This window comes from Coenobita brevimanus, chromosome 50 (assembly GCF_032717465.1).
Source record: "Coenobita brevimanus isolate Jiangsu-jjx chromosome 50, ASM3271746v2, whole genome shotgun sequence".
Taxonomy (NCBI): Eukaryota; Metazoa; Arthropoda; class Malacostraca; order Decapoda; family Coenobitidae; genus Coenobita; species Coenobita brevimanus.
Window position 1 is genome coordinate 24,393,466 of NC_137003.1, and position 12,144 is coordinate 24,405,609.

Consider the following 12,144-nt stretch of genomic DNA (forward strand, 5'->3'; position numbering starts at 1 on the left):
TGGCTCAAATTAAAGCCAATGAAATTCTGCATAGGATGATAAACTGAAAACATAACCTTGGCGAGAAGATTCTTGCTAGAGCTCCCTGGAAAAAAAAAAAAGAAGAATGTCTGCCAAAAATGGATTTTACTTTTTCGCTTATTACTCAAACTCCATACCTTGTAACAAACTGGGACCTCCAGCTTTCTATCTATCTATCTATTGCCAGGCGCCACAATCCTGTAAGGGGTGGCCACTTGACTTTGAGCTATTTGTTTTACGGGAAGGGGCACTAACCCTCCACCAACCCACTTGTTGACATGTACGGAACATGTATGGTTTGGTTACATGGTTATCATCCAGCATTGTAAATTGGCACAGGAAACCATTTGGGTTGTCACTCAGTGTAAAGCCACCTGTAAAGGAAAGAAAAGCAATAAGAAGTGACAGGAAAGATGGGAGAAATAGGAAGAGAGGAGGGCAGACACAGAAAAAGAATGACAAAGGCTAAGAAAGAAGTAGGCAGCACTACATCAAGTGAGTGGATGATGGTCGCCACCACCTACCACCTTTCGAAAGCTAATAAAATTCTCTTTCTAATGATGCATAACATGTAGTGATTGATTAGTAAACATTCGACTTATGATGTTGGGAAGTGAGATCTTCGCTCAATATGTTCATTTTCGGGGCCATAGCGTTCATATGTGTTTTTTTTTTTTTTTAGCTTATCATGTAGAACAAACGTCAATGAATAGGAACATGTGGGTTTTGTGGCAAAATAAATAAGTTTGAGTGGTGAAAATAAGCTGAGAATACACTTTTTTTCGAGCGCGCGGGGGGCGGGGGGGGAGAGGAGACATGCCGACGTGTCATGGAACACAAAACTTTTAAAACCTATGTGCGCGTGAAAGGGTTAATAATAAATGAGGTAAGACTTCCTAACATTAAGAGATTATATTGTACACGAACCTTAGAAACTGTCTTTCTTTTCAATATTTTAACCCACCCCATCCCGGCCGATTTTCCACCACTGGCCCCTCCCAATCCCGGCAGATTTTAGATTTGATTTTTTTTGGCTCTAACCTCCGCTTCTGGTAAGAAATGATGGCAGATCACAGAGAAAGTGCTTACTTGAGACTAGAAATGGTCAAAACAGGTGAGCCACCATGCACCTGGTACAGTATTCTGTAAAGGCGTTCGGCTGCTGTCCCATTTTCTATGGTTGAGGTACGTATTGGAAATCACTCAGAACTGGTAGATATTTATAAATTTGGAACAATATAACTTGTCGTACAAGAATACATTAGTGTTCACACAAAAATATAGGCGAAATAAGCATTGTTCCATTAAGTGAGCATAACGAAATCGCCCACATCAGTCAAATATTATTCATTATGACTATTGTTTCAGCATACATTTCATTTTCTCTACTTGCAGGATACTTTTCCATTAACTTTATACCAGTTTTCACTTTATAGAACTGTTATCACATATTTACAGGCCTTACGATTATATTTAGCGTAATATTAGCACATATTTACATAGTGAACGAACTCACTATGACTGTTGTTTCACTTCGCATTCTCTTTTTTCAACTTATTGTATACTTTTCCACTAACATTACACCTGTTTCCACTTCATACAACTGTTATCACATATTTACAGACCTTACGATTATATTTATCATAATATTATCGCATATATACAATGAAAGGCAAAACTATCTTCCTAGTTCCGTCCAAAGATAATTTGCACCTGGCGAAATACAATGAAAACCCAATCTCTACTACTGCGTGTTGCAAATGGTTCGAGTTCTCCACTATATGTTTGTCAGACTTTGGGAAGATAGCTGTGTGTTTGTACATAGTGAGTGAACTCGCTATGACTGTTGTTTTATCTTACACTCTATTTTTCAACTTATATAATACTTTCCCACTAACATTACACCCGTTTCCACTTTATATAATTGTTATCACATATTTACAGGCCTTACTATTATATTGAGCGTCATATTCTCTCACATGTACATAGTGAGTGAACTCGCTATGACTTGTTTCAACTTACACTCTATTTCTCAACATACATAATAGTTTTCCAATAACATTACACCCATTTCCAGTTTATATAATTGTTATCACATAATTACAGGCTTTACTATTATATTGAGCATCATATTATCGCATGCGTACAGGCCTTATTTTTACAGTGAACATCATATTATCGGAAGCATACACATTATCAGCAATGTAACAAGGTGTGAGATTCCTTGTCAGGGTGGGGAGGAGAGCGTGGTGGGGAAGGTTGGTGAGATGAAGAGCGGCGCCCTTCCCCACTTGCACTCCTCTTTCCTCTCCCTTTTCCTTTCCACTTTCCCTTCCCTTTCCTTCCTTTCCCCACATCACAGGGCTGCGGGGAGAAAGACGTGCTAGGGAGTGGCTCCTTCTTGTCTGCCTGCTGCCCACGTACACCGCGTGCTTGCACTGCCTCCCTCCCACCACCAATTTCCCTTTCACTGCTTACTCCCGCCACACCACGTTCCCTTTCACCCCTCACTCCCGTCACATCACTCTTGCCTTCCCCAGACAACACAGAAGGACCATACCTTACTTTCCTTCTCGACGCACCTTGCCTGCATATACGTACCAAAAGTCACGAGCAAAATTTGAAAAATGTGCAAATGACGGACCTCGCAATTTCAAAATTATGGATACGTCATCGGGTGTTACCATGACAAAATGTGGAAACGTATCCATACATCATCGGGATGTCTCGGGTTAAATTTAAAATCAATCAGTGTTACCAACTGTTTGCCATGCCTACCCACACGAAGCAATGCCCTCTCACCCTTTCAAGGGTGAGCTTCCACTTCGAGCGGGGTATGGGAGGGGTAATCCCTGCCTTCAATTTCAGGACTACGGGCATTACAGTAACATGTAGTGGAGGTAACTGTATTAATCTGGATGATGCAGTGGCCTTGTATCCCAGAATTTTGGGTAAATAACCCACCACAGCCTCAAAGCAGCTTTTTTTTTTTTTTTTTTTTTTAGCAAGCATGAGGGAACCATAAGACTGTTTCCTTAAAGAACAAAAAAAGAAAAAGGTAACAGAGAGCCAAATTCAGATCCATTCATTTCGACATGCCTGGTCACAAAGAGTTCAAGAGACTGAGGGTCATCGGTAGTAGGAAATACAGAGCTGACCTGTTGCTTACATGGGTGTAACGGTCAAATCTTGCATCTAAGAGTTTGACATAAAAACGATGAGAGTTTTCTGCTGGACGGGTGCTACGTGCCCACCTCAGTTGTGGAGGGATGCAAGCAGATAGTTCAAAGCAGCAATGATCATTGAATCTAATAGCGATAGAAAGGAAACAAAAATTCAACAGTGCAGCAAAAAGACAGAGGTTATAGATACGAGCACCGTGGCTAAGAGCCTTATATCTGCCCTACCTTTACTGAAAAGGTTCTAGAAGGCTGTAAGCACCTTTTCCAGGGTGAAAAGTCTCCCTTATTGCAGAATAAAACTGAACACTGCAAGAATGAAACAAAGATTACACCATTCTTCGATCGCATCCTGTGTCTCCTCCTCCCTCCACCACCCTTGACATCACCTACTTAAATATCACAGTTAGTTTCTCATTCTCCATTCTTTTCACATGACCATTTTCTGAAAAATGAGGTTCCCTAGATTCATTACTCGACACTTGTTCACTGCTTTCCTAGGTGTCTAATTACAGACTTTTTTTTTTTTTTTTTTTTACGTGTCCACATCTGGGAAGAGGCCCACGGCCTATTTCTTGGGGGCAGTGGCCTATCCCAAGGCCCAGTAGTCCTCCTACACCTCCACATGTCACCACTTCGGCGCTGACACCCATCATCCATATTGAATACATGCTAGGGCTGTCTCATACAGGACTGGTGTACTGATACTGGCTGGGGTACTTTTACGACATGTCGGCGGGTCATCTGGTAGATCAGGAAAGTCTGCTTTTTAGGAAATTCAAATCCTTAAACTGTTCCCTGCCCCAGCCGGGATTCGATCCTGGGTCCATCAGGATTGCAACCCGCCTCTCTACCGATTCAGCCACCGCCTCCCCCAATGTACTGTATACTGACGCACATCATAAAGATAACAAGAAAATGGACAATGACTTTTAAATTTAAGTGATATGATCTTCGAGACTCAATTAACCTTACATAATATATTGTAAGCGTTTCACAATCGTTCATCTGATAACTAGATTCAATGTTCTGTCTGCAACTGTACCACCCCAACCATTATTACAGGTATAATAACCATATTCTAAAATATTAACTTATAATTGGTAGCATAGGTGGAGCCATGTGTGTTGTCCATGCTGCTCTGGCAACATCCCTGCTTTGTAACACTGCAAATTAGCATACAGTACCTTACATACACAGACTATCTTTCACTGGCTATCATGTTTATTTCTCCCATACAAAATACTGACATGTCAACCATCATAGACTGACAAATGTTACTTAGTTGGCTGAGAGAAAGAGGATGCCAAACCCTCATTGCTCTGAAAAGTGATATGGGCAACACCAGAGAAATATTCCTCGATCCGCTTCTAGGTAGAGCAACAGTATTCAAATCAAACTAATGATTTTCTCCCACCAAAAAAGGTCATAGGAGTTTAATCATTTATACCGCCAGCATTCACTCAGGGATGGTAGTAAATATTCCTTTTACCACCCGATGATTTTAACCCTGGTAAACATTCGTTTTTTTTTTTTTTTTTTGGTATGCTACCACATTTGTGGTCACTATTGTGTACCAGTTTTTGGAAATAAAAACAAAAATTGGAGTTGTTTACAAGGTATGGACTTAAAATCTAATCTTAACACTACAGTCTGAAAGAAAAAAAAAAGCTAAAAAAAAAAAAAAAGTTTAATTCTCCATGGGTAACTAAAGAGAAATATTAAAAAAAATAAGCTGCACGATTCTAATGGATGGATCCCGATGTCCGTTGACCAGTGGGCAGTGGGGGGGGGGGGGCAGCAGGCCGACTTCCAGTCTCCTGGCGGCAAAACATCGATTTTTCCAGGCACTAGAAATGTCTAGTACTGTAAAACATTCGTGGACAATTTTACAGCCCACATCTGTGTTATATGAAAAACCTAGCCAAGGAGCACACACCAACTACTTTCAACCGACACAGCGCATCATTTAATGAAGCTTCTGGGAACACCACCCACTTGGGTCACATGGGAAGCAATACCTCTATCTTGGGAATGTTCTTTCACATAAGGCCATATTCAGGAGGAGAGTGAGTCATAGGAGATTAAGTTGACTAAAGTAGTTTCATAACTAAAGTTTGTTCGCTCTCCTGCCTCTGCATTGAAGGTAATATACAAATCTGACAATATCTGTCTCTATCTATAGCCCAACGCCCTAATCCCGCAAAGGGTGGTTGCAGACAAAACGCCTCCAAGTTCCGCTGTCACCCACCATTTGATTGCCCTCCCCCATCTCACTCACCCCTCCCTCATACACCTCTCAACTCCATCCCTCCACCTCATCCTCGGTCTCTCCCTCCCTCTCCCTCCTTCCACTTCACCCGCATACACTCTCATAGTCTTTCATTCTCCATTCTCTGGACATGCCCAAACCACCTCAGTGTATTTCTCCTAATTTTCTCGATCATATCCACATCCACCCCACAACGTTCTTTCACTTCTTCATTCCTCAACCTGTCCCTACATGTCACTCCACATACTCCTTTCAGGTAACTCATTCCCTTTGGTCTCACTCTTGACATGTTCCCCTCTAGTAAGGTCCACGCCTCAATTCCATATGTCAGTGTAGGGATCATAGTACTATCATGCAATGTCTTCTTAACTTCCATACTCACCTCCCTGTTTCTCATAACCGCTTTCAGTGAACCAACAACCTTCCTTCTCTGTTCTACCATTTCACGCACTTCATCCCCAAAACTTCCATCCTTACTCATAACACTACCCAGGTACTTGAATGCACTCACATTTTCCATATCCTCACCATCCAACTCACTGTGCATTCTGTGACTTCAATCCTCTCAAACACCATAACTTTACTCTTGTTTACATTACTTTCGTGCGTGGATAAGTTTCATAAGTTTTCTGTGGCATGACACATCGGCTTTTCTCCCCTTCCCCCGCCCGCCGTGTGCTCCAAAAAAGGGTATTCTCGGTTTATTTTCACCACCCAAACATATTTATTTTGCCACAAAACCCACATATTCGTTAATGTTTGTTCTACACTATAAGCAAACACACACACACACACACACACACACACACTATACGTACGGTAGGGCCCTGGGATTTCGGGAATATAGATCTCACTTCCCAACATCATAAGTCGAATGATTACTAATCAATCTCAACATGTCTTACATTTTGTTGGAAAGAGAATCTTAGTAGCTTTCGAATGCCAGAAAGTCTCAGTTTGATACGAGATATGGTGTTCGAGTAATAAACGAAAAAGTAAAACTCATTTCCGACAAACAACAGTTTTTTTTTTTTTTTCGTGGAGCTCTAATGAAAAACTTTTCTCGCCACTGTAATAGTTTTATTTTATCATCCTATGCAGAATTTCAACGGCTTTCATTTGAGCCAAAACATGGTGTATTTTCCCACACGCTGAACTGCTATCAGCCACGTCCACTTATGTTATTTTCCCATAGCGCTCAAACAATTTTATGGTTCCTAGCTATGCTTTCTTTGGTTTTATACCAACAACTATTTTATATAATTACTTCTGTTTTGTTTTTAGTCCTCTCAGAAACCACACATGAACACCAAACCTGTTGCTAGCAACTGAAACTGATGCTGTACTTATTTCCCTGTCATTTATGTTGAGGTAAATAACAGTATATATGCATGTGTAAATATACTGACATAAAGATTGGTAAATAGATAAAGAAAAAAGAATATCACGTACTTCTCCAGTGGCGATGATCTTCCTGCAGGACCAGATGGGTTTGGAGGTGAGGAGTTTTGTACTGTGTGTGCATGTGTGTATGTGTGTGTGTGTGTGTGTGTGTGTGTGTGTGTATGTATACGTGTGTGTGTGTGTGTGCTCCACTAGTGAAGATATCGCTCGGTATGGTGCCAGTCGAAACAAGCACCCATGCAAAGCGGCACATCACATACAGGACACATGTTCCTTGTGTCCTTCCTTACCCCCAGTTTGAAGCACACGGTACACCTGAGCCTCTTCTTGTTGGTGATCCTCGCCCGGTGGTGGTCCAGAGTGTGATCCAACCTAACATCATCGTCGATGACCCAATGACTCTTGCTTGGATGCCCTTGTGCTCTGTGGTTTTGTCGTACGGGAGCTGCAGGCCGAGGCACGAGTTCTCCTGACAGACCAGCAACTGGAGGTGGTGGCGGTACTGGCACCCCTGATGGGTCCCCTGCAGGTGGTGCTAGTGGTGATGACGGCACCTGTGATGGCCCTGCTGCAGGTGGTGCTGGTGTTGGTGATGGGGCCTGTGGTGGTTATCACGCAGGCAATGCTGGTGCTGGTGGTGAGTGGGCCCATCCAGGCATTGGTGCCTGTACCTGCTGGGTACCAGGTGTTGCTGGTGCTGGTCATTGGGTAGGAAGGTCTATGGCGTGGTGGAGTATGTGTCCAGACGCGGGCCAGTCCTCTTCATGGAAATGCAGAAGTTCGTAGATGATCTGCTCCACAAATTCAAGGAGAGTTACTGTCCTGCGTCTGTACTTTTTGCACAAGGCGAACGCATTGAAGAGTGCCATGTGGACAAAGTAGAAGGTGATCTTCTTCGTCAACTTGACAGTTCGCCGTTGGATGGGGTAGTACTGGACCATCTGATCAAAATGATCCATCCCACCCATGTACCTGTTGTAGTCCTCCACAGTGATGGGTTTGTTAACAACTTTCTCCACATAGGTTGTCTGCCCATCATTACCCTGCACCTTCCCTCAAACCCTCTTCGGAATGGTATTAGTGATGTGGAAGCTGGACACCATGTTCACAATGCACTTGTCTTTCCACAGCAGGACTAGCAGTGTCCTTGTGCCTGTACGCCATGCCCCCCTCCAGCAGGCTGTTAGCCCTGGCGATGGCCTGCAGCTGGCATGGTGCTCCTCTAGGCAGCCATAGGGTTCCACACATGTAAAGGCCTGCGGTGAAGAGTCGTTCGCACAGGGCTACAGAGTTGTAGTAGTTGTCCATGAACAACTTATAGCCCTGGTCCTTCAACGGTTCCACAAGGCCCCACACGGTGTTCTTGAGGGTCCACTGCAACCCCGTGTAGATGTCATGGTTCCAGATGTAGGCCGAGGACTACTCAGCCATCATGTATAGCTTGATGGAGTACTTGGTGGGCTTCTGGGGGTTGTACACGTGGAGAGACAGCCAGTCCTTCCACCCCAGAGAGCCCTCATTCAGGCTGAGCTGCTCCTTGAGTTGGTATGCTGACTGGAAACGCTGCAGGAGGTACTCCATGACCGTGCAAACGCAGATGAGCCAATCTTGGTTGTCCCGGGGTATGGCGAGTGAGTTGAAGGTGTGGAAGTGCTTCAGGATTGCGGAGAAGCGCCTTCCACTCATCGCCTGCTGGACCCTAGGGTAGTCATGCAGCTCTGAGCTCCTCCAATAGTGCCTGATGGTCGGCATGTGCATGACCCCCATGAAAAGGTATAACCCCAGGAACTTGGCCATCTCCTCTTCATTGCAGGAGAACCAGGCATTCCAGCTGAGTCCCCAGCAATGTGGCATACCGGTTTGTTTCCACAGTGAGATATGACGAACTCCTGTGTGAAAAAGAACTGGAAGAACTGCAGGGGAGTTCTTGGAATATCCACCTTGATCACTGGGGAGCCAGTGAACGGCCTGTTGTTCTGTGTGAACCAGCCATTGCTCCACCCAGAATCCTCTTCAGCGGCAGTGACGTCGATGGCAGTGGGTCGGCCTGTTAACACCCTTCGGCCTGCCTTCAACCCCTTGGACGTCCCCTGTGTCCAGGCAGTGGACCACGACGCCCTCGTCTAGGAGGGGACGCCTCAGATGAGGACGCGACAGAGGGCTCTGGGGACACCAGTCTCCTCGGCCTGGCGGGCGATGATGTCACTGTAGCATCCTGCATTGCAGACGTGGATGGAGAGGCCATCACAACGAACAATGGCCCGGCTTCTGGTGACACTGGCTTGCCAAAGGGGGGAGAGAGGCCTGGTGATTGTGAGCCGATGAAGAGAGTGGTGGGACTGGCAGGTCCTGGAGTGGGGAGTGTTCCCCAATGGGGCCAGCTAATGATGGTGGTGTGGTCTCCCACGATGGAAGGCAGTGGAGCACCTCCCCTTGCTGACTGGATGGCATCAGCTCAACCTCTTCCACCCCAGAACGGTCGCTCTCAATGTCGCTTTCCAACTCAATCTCGTTGAGGAGCTTCTTCAACTAGTGTGGTGCCAGCCCACGTTTCATCTCTGTAAAACTGATGTTGTTGCAAGCCAACTGAAGAATGAATTGCTGTTAAAGGGACTCGGTACCTCAGACTGAAATATGCTGTGCTAGGAGTGTGAGCTGAAATAAAGGAGTTATGATATTTTATTCACAGCCAGCCGAGAACCTTGCTTGACATTGGCACAATGCAAGGATTCATGTAATACATGTATGTCCTTGAAAAACATCATCTGCTAACTGGCTTAGCACACAGTAGGGGCCATGAGCACGTGGTTAACTCTTTCCCAAATCTATCATTTTTATGAGATACACAGTACATTTCACCACTAAAATGTAAATGCACATGTCTCATAGGCCCTTACCTGTGCGCTAAGGTGTAGCAGATGGTGTTTCCCTTACGAAAGCATGCTGCAGTGTTTACGCTTTTATCTCACATTACACATAACCAAGTCCATCGTTGTATGAGAATTACAGTATATTTCACCAATAAAATGTAAGTGTATGTGTTCCGCATCTCGCGTTGCATGTCGCTACTTCTGTGCTAACTCAGGTGTATGAGACGTTCTTTTTCTTACAAGCACGTGGATCAGTCTTTCATGTTATTTTCACATAATATATAACCAAATCTATTACTTTATGAGATACACAGTATATTTCACCAATAAAATGAAAATGCAGTTGTTCCTTATCTCATGTTGCATTTTCATACCTTTGAGCTAACTCAGGTGTATGAGACGTTCTTTCTTACAAGCACATTGGTCAGACTTTCAGGTTATTTTCACATAATACTTAACCAAATCTATCACTTTATGAGATACACAGTATAGTTCACCAATAAAATGTAAATGCATGTATTCTGTACCTCGCATGCATTTCGCTACCTTTGTGCTAACTCAGGTGTACGAGACGTTTTCTTTCTTATGGGCATGTGGGTCAGTCTTTCATGTTATTATCACGTAATACATAACCAAATTTATCACTTTATGAGATACACAGTATATTTCACTAATAAAATGTAAATGCACGCAGTCTGTGCCTCACTTTGCATTTTGCTACCTTTGTGCTAACTCAGGTGTACTACACACACTATTTCTTACAAGCACGTGGGTCAGTCTTTCACTGCCTTTTCACATAAAACATAACCAAATCTATTGATGTATCAGATACACTGTATATTTCACCACAACAAGTACATGCACGTATTCCATAGGTCAATTACGTGGCCTCTACCTGTGCGCTAAGGTGTAGCAGATGATGTTTCCCTTACCACAAAATGCTACAGTGTTTACGCTTTTATTTCACAATACACATAACCAAATCCATCATTTTATGAAAAATACGGTATATTCACCACAACAGTACATGAACCTGCTCTGTAAGTCACATCTGCGATACCTAAGGTATCGCAGACGATATTTTCTGATGAGTACATGGTGCAGTGTTTACGTTCATCCACACAAGCATACGATAAACATATCACTATACCACTCATGCTTTATTTCACACATAAAGCATATGGAATAAATATAACAATTGATAAAATGAAATATCCCTATAAAAACGTCCTCTATTTATCCCCTTCTGACAATGGTGTGCCGTGGCTGTAAGGCGTATGTGACTCATGCCCTAGCCAATATTTTATCACGTACACTCGTTGCAATATACTCTTATCCATTGCACAATGACACTATCCACCATATATCAGTGTAAAACAAGGACTTCATCAACACCTTGGCAAATATTATGTTCAAGACAACGCCATGTCGTAAGGCGGTTTCCTGCCTCACTCTGCTAAACATTTCACCATCTCCATGCTCACTAGCTATTGCACACTATATTCACCTGATTCACTGTCACTATTGTTCAATGACAGGATAAAGGGAGTGTAGTTGTTGGGACACAATCTTCGTTGGGCCAACGGCGGATAACAGCCAGGAATGATTCAGGAAAACCTAATCCCCTATTGCAAACACCAAATCTATTCACAATAGTGCCCAAAAACTAAACACAAGCACTTTTGGTTTAGTGGAATATGACGCCGATTGGGACGGGGGTAAATTAAGTACGATTTAAAGTGCCCATCAAGCACTACCTTCTCCCTCGACAGCCGGTATGGTACTGATCAACCTGTCTGGGCTGCCGCGCATCTCAAGCCCCACAGTTGCCAACTCCTTACTTTTGACTTACGTCGTAGAAACTATGACACCTCCAAAAATGACACTAATCGGCTGAAAACTTTTTCTCTTAGAAAGTTTTTTATGCTTTACGAATCACAAAGGCGTCAACGAGTATGGGCGCAGCCACACCCATATGATGACGAATGCATCAACGTCAGCAAAGGGGTTCAGATTCTTCTTACACATTGTCCCAGATTCATTCACCAAACCTTGCAACTCCTATTCATCTTCACTCAACAATACTGTATCATCAGCAAGCAGCAACACCAGAATCTTTCACACCTCACTTCATTCATTAGAGCCACCCTCACATCCACTGCCATGCCTTGCACCTCCTATACAATCCCATCCATGAATATACTAAACAGGCATGGAGACATCACACATCCCTGTTTCAGTCCCACCTTTAGATGAAAGAACTAACTCAGCTCACCATCCACTTGCACCGTAGCCCGAGCTCCCTCGTACACACTCTTCACAGCACTCAACAATTTCCCATCCATTTCATACCTTCCATTCTTAATACCTTCCACAGACCTTGCCTATCTACTTTGCC